This window comes from Camelina sativa, chromosome 4, assembly GCF_030686135.1.
Source record: "Camelina sativa cultivar CO46 ecotype springtype chromosome 4, ASM3068613v1".
Classification (NCBI taxonomy): Eukaryota; Viridiplantae; Streptophyta; class Magnoliopsida; order Brassicales; family Brassicaceae; genus Camelina; species Camelina sativa.
The window spans coordinates 4779754-4786302 of NC_141883.1; positions in this window are offsets into that span (position 1 = coordinate 4779754).

Sequence of the window (6549 nt, forward strand, 5' to 3'; positions counted from 1 at the left end):
TTGTATTATTTATTTCCTTTATATGATATAACATATATAGAGATACATATTAGAGTTTAGGGTTTATATTAATGGGCCGATAACGGGCATTCATATAATATAATATATTTATAATACTCTTTTTTGGATGACTATTATAAAAATATAGTTCCAAATGCGCATGTAAGATGCTACTTTGTTAAAAACATTACCAGAAAAATTCAGTGGAAAAAACCATGGTTAAGGGAAAAAGAGTGCAGCGCGCTTTTACTCCCCCTCATGAATACATCACTTGAAATCTTCGAGATGACCGATCCAATATGATGAAATAGCTTCTTAAAAGTAGTGCTTGGAAACGTCTTGATAAATAGTTCGCCAAATCTTTACTTGAACGAATCTGTAGTAAACGTGTATCGACATTCTTCTATTGGTCATGGATCTCGCAAGTGACTCATCTTTATCATTATTTTTGTTTCTCACAATCTTATCAATGTATTTCAAAGACTTTGAAGATGATAGTCTTTCACCATTGGAATCATAATATTCCTTTTTTAGGTGTTTATCTTTCGCGTGTTCTTTGTTGTCTCGTTAAAAACCTTTCAAGGAAAAACCTATTGGGATAAAAGCCATGATAAGGGAAAAAGAGTACAACCACATACATGATCATATATCTCCCCCTGAAAGCATCATCTTCAGGTTATGTATTATGATCATATATATCAACTTTCTGAACTGTTATAAACAGCGCTTTCAGGTACAAACTCATATGATCATTATATATTTTCTTGGGTCATTGAACTTCAAGTCATTTAAACCCCTTTCATATAGAAGATGTATTTGAACTTTAAGCCCAAATCTTCTTTTACATACAATCTTCCAAACAATCATCTTATACATAGGAGTTATTAATACTCTCCTTGTAAAACTTTCTCTTTCAACTCTTCTTCTTAGTATGATACTACAAGACCATTTTTCTATGTAAGATGATGTAAGCATCTTGAGATAACATCTCTTTCATCAGATGTCAAATCTGTAACCTCAAGAAATTTCATGAAAGATCTAATCTTACACAATCCGATTTCTCCATCTTTCAGGAATAATATTTCATTATTGATTGTTTCTCCATATATTCCTTGGTATGTGAAATCTCTACCAGAGATCAGATAATATTTTCATCATCAACATATTTGCACTTGTTCTTGTACCTTTCTTTTAACAAGAACCACTTGTAAGTGCTGAAGAGAAAAGAGACAAATATAATTTTTCTTTCAACGAGGTTCAGCAAATGCCTACTTCCTCAAACTATGTTGAAAATACTTCTTAAACACAATTACAATTAGTGTTCAATCTCGGATTCACACAACTCTAAGATTTTCTCTTAGATTGTTCCTGATCTATTTTCAACCCACAATAAGATTCCTAAGATCAACAACAATGATCTACACCAATGATTCTCAGATAGAGAAAAAATCTCACCATTTACCCCCCAAAGGTGTCAAAAGGCATCAAAACGTTTTCTCACTTTAACAATGTTCTCGAGAACTATAAAATATTGCTTTTAGCAATATAATCACTTTAAGGGATACTTATGACAGTGTGAAAACATGCTGGATAGACTGAATCAAGTCTTGCTCTTACTGTTAAACTCATAAGGGATCTAAAATAGTTGCTTCGACCATATGAGAGTAAATTTCTCATAATCAATATCAAGAATTTATGAGAATCATTGTACTACTAATTGTACTTTTATATCTCATAAAGATCCTCTTATGTCCCTCTCATTTTACATTTTCAAGTGTAAGGACTACAAATCCAAATATTATCTCTTTAAGAGACTATAACTATTTCATAGTTACTTCTTTCAATGATTAACCAATCATTCTTTGTGTACACTTTTCAATAAAACTTTATATTAACCGCGGTTTATGATCCTCGATTTTCATCAATAACATCATCAACTGCAACACTTCATGCAAACATATTACGATGTCGATTTGCTTATTGGTTCCTTTTCATTTTAGACATGACTCAACTTGTTGAGATTTTCTTTCATTATGATTCTCAGGTACCTGAATCTCTTTCTTACTCATTCCTACATCTCTTCTAGAGATTTTTCATAACTCTTTGTTTCCTCGATGCCATATTAATTTATGCTCCTTTTTCTTTTCCGAGGATGCTTATATTTGGAACCATAAGTCTATTGCACTTCATGCGATCTTTAGAATTACTAGCAGTTGATCTTATCCTTCTAGGACATTAATTGGAGCACAGCTGGTATATGTGACTTTTTCACTAAAGGTCAGAAAATGGGTCTTGCATGCTTTTAGCATCTTTGCAAACTTTGCCAATAAATTATCTTTTTTACTTCTAGCGCACATTTCTTAGTACGAGGATCAAGATAATTTCTTACAATATATTTCTTTACCAGCTGTTTATTTTCTCCCCCTCATGTTGAAAAGACTGACTCACTGAACCAACAGTCTCTGCATCTCGAGATATTCAATTATCAAGAGGGATTTTTATCCAACATATTTCCAACATTCTTTCAAATCCTATTTTAATCACTGTGGTGGAGCAACTCAATATGTATAACACATTTAGATGGGATATACATGGTTTCTGACCCAAACCAATTATAATTGGGAGTACTCGTGATAATTTGTTGGCATGATGCGGATTTATTGACATATAGAGTCATTTCTGTCAATTACATAGCCTGGTTTCACCACCATTGTTAATTAACCAAATACTCTCGCAAACTCAAGGTTGCATGTTAATAACAAAAATATATGGTGGATGATCAGTCCACAATATCTCTTTGTATACGTACCAGAAAATTGACACTATCCAAATTCATGGGGTTGGTGAAATCCATATAATGGGCTTGCTTTGTAAAGCAAGCCACATAAGAAACCACTAGGAAATCTAATGAATCTTTTCATAAATTTCTGATTATTCTTTCGCATCGATACTGAACCGGAATAGCCTAACCGGTCATGCCAAACAGTGAGATTTTCACAAAGCATTTTATCTGCATGTAATCTCTAAAATACTTTTATTGCCTTGGGTAATACTTATGATTTCAAAGTATTTATTTCGCATATTGTCTCAACATGATTACTTTTCAAATCCTCAAGATTTGCTTTTTCATATGAGTGATTACACTCATTTTGGGTGTGAACATAATCTTATATTTGTTCCATCACCTCTGTATGTGGGATTCATGAATTCTCCCCCTTGAGATGATGACACTTCATGTCTATCAATCTCGATTTGAATTTCACTTTGTAATCAATAACATTCTCAAATTGGGTAATGTATTATATCTTAGACCCTTTTAACTTTGAGACTAATTGGGAGATTATAACACATAATTATCAAATTATGTTCCCATAGGCAATAGTATAGATACTCTTCAAGAGCTTTCAATACTTTTTCTACTACTTATTATTGTAGTAGAATAGTGGAAATTGTCTCATACTAAGTTCTTTCATCATCATCATATATAGATGAGATAAGTACCTCATGTACTTATTATTCACCTATAGTGAAGATATCAGTCAACTTAACCGCGACCTTATATATATATCATACCCACATTTATAAACACTTCTATAGCAACTTTCTTATCATTGATGTGGCATTTTCCTTTTTCTTTGCATAAAATCATATTCAGTTCGATGAACAGACGAAAGCCAATAGATCTCATAATTTTACACAGTCACAAAAAAATAATGAGATTGTAATATTTAAAAAATATATATTTTCACTATATTGTGTCTTACATGACAACAATATTTTGTGACAAGTAAATTATGTATTTTCTAATATCTTTCCATCAAAGATATCATTTTCAATTATATAATCTTGGTAATAATTGGAATCAAGTTGATTTGTATTCTTTTATAGAATTTTAATCATTTATTTTCTTAAGATTATTCTTGGTCTTAAACCTCTTCATAGAAATGATGTCAAGAAAACATGATTAATATTCATTATTTAGTAATTTGTTACTAAATTTTCAATTTATTCACAAAAAAAGTTGGAGATATGATTTAAAATATTCATCATGATATTTCATCATGATATTATATCTAATCTAATTAGATTTAAATTTGTGATTAAACAAATAAAGTAATGCACAAACATTATAACAATCATATAAATGAATGTTAAATAAGTATTAAGCATCATATCTTTATATATATATATATATATATATTAGAGACCTTTTATTAAATGTATGTAAAAATATGTATATATATAAATCTATATATATCACTTTTATATATTATATTTGGGGTATATTTCACACTAAAACAAATCTATAGGTCTCTTTTAATATAATTTTCATAAAAAGAGGTTTTGTTTTTTTTTTCTTAAAAACAGTAAAATAAAATTTTGGGTCTTAGGACTAAGCAACTTTGCCCAACCCCTCTAAGCAAGGGCTAACTATAACTATAAGCGTGAGAGATATTTTAAACATGAAAAATACTTATCTCAATAGGAAGAATGATTGGAATTCGGAGACACCTTGACTATAGATTTTAGCGGAAGTTTATCGATCATATACTCGATCAGTCGATCAGTAGAGCCGTTTTCCTCTAACGATTATTTGCTTAATAATCCTCCTTTAGTTCAAAACAGGAAGAAATCAACATATGGATCAAATCATTACTCATATTCAGAACACACGATTAAATTGACCATACAATAAAATAATAATGTTTTCAGTTCGTGAGAATATGAACCAAACCATACATAGTAATAAACATGAGTCGATCGACTACAAGATATACATTTCTTCAACTAATATACAGGTTTATTGATATGCACCGCAATTAAATAATATAAAACATGAGTACTTCACGTATTGAGCAATCAATAAGAAAAAACCAAACAACGTGAATGACCCATAACAGAAGAGTACACAATAAACAATTCTAAATAATATCAAACCGAACCATTGTAAGTGGATAACAAATGGATCTACTTGTCATGCCATAATTTAATCCACAGATTGAATATTAACGCAAACAGATCTTACTAATAATACAAATTAAATAGAGCTTGTAATGTCGTAATTAATGAATCTGTACATAATTAAACCTTTACAAATTAAACCAGTGGAAGGTAAAGGGTGATCATGATTAAGTACATAATTATTCATTCCACCTTATGACAAAAGCATACGATGAGTACAAAATTATGAATACTTATCTCGATCAAACCGAAGACGTTGAGATCGGAGACACCATCCACGGAGAACATAGGGGTTTTCGGTAGTATTTTCCGGTGTTTTTTTTTTTTAAACGGTTAGGGTTAGAGACTCGTGCTGATAAAGTGTTATAACAAAAGGTTTAGGAAATTGTTCTCTTATATTATTCATCTCTTCTATATGATACAACATATATATAGGGATACATATTAGGGTTTAGGGTTTATACTAATGGGCCGATAACGAACATCCATATAATACAATATATTCACAAAAATCGAGATAAAAGAAAATCTCTTACTTCTAGAAACTAAATACCAAAGTTTTTTACTTTTATTTTATTTTATTTATTATTATTATTATTATTTTAAATAAAATATAAAATTTATTCCAAAAAACTGTTTTACATCAATTGCAGTTTATGATTAAGAGTATTCAAATTAAAGATAAGATTTAAATCAAACTATTATTCGAGAAAACAGCAAGTAGACTGACAAAGGTTTTCTTATCGCGTAGTTAGCCACATAGTCAGATATTCTGCATAGTGTTTGTTGGCTTGAATGAAAAGCAACTGGTTCCGTATGAGTCTATCAAGGCGTTTGATGAAAAGTGCAGGCAGCACTAGAGGTTCTTCATGTCGGCGGTTGTTTCACTCCTTCCAAAGGGAATGCACTGAGGTCTGAAATGTGTATCTTAACAAGAACAGTGTAGGCTTCCTCAGGGAGTGGTTCGTGAGGAGAGCCAGGATAGTCTCCCAATCCGTGGTGAATTTGGTGGTTAGAAGCTTGGAGACAAGGCCTGTCCAAATTTCCGCTGAGTATGAGCATGTGAAAAATAGATGATTCCACGTTTTCCGAGGATCATATCAGAGGGAACAGGACGTATCAACTCTTGTGTTTCAGTGCTGCATGCGATATCCTACTGTCAACCGATTAATCGTTGCTAGCCAGACTATGAACGCGTATTTAGGGGTGGCTTGTAAGAACCAAACACCCTTATACCACATCCTCCGTTGTCCTTGAATCCTAGTGTATTCCCATGTCTATTTTGTGTGGAACTTTGTTTTAAAACGATCCCCCTGACCTATCCAGAGAACTATATCCTCAGTTTGCAGTAGCCCTCTATGACGAACTCCCTCAAGAACTGTCTCTATCTGATTCAAATAATCAACTCTATGTTTTCGTTTTTTAATGCTTCGACTACCGTGGCATGTAAACCAATGCCCAATTCCATACAACCCCTAGGGCCTGCAAAGTCAATCAAACAACCAAGCTGCGACCAATTATTATGCCAAAAGGAAATTTGTTGCCCGTTCTGCACCTCATATCGAATAAAACCTGAGGCTAAGTGGA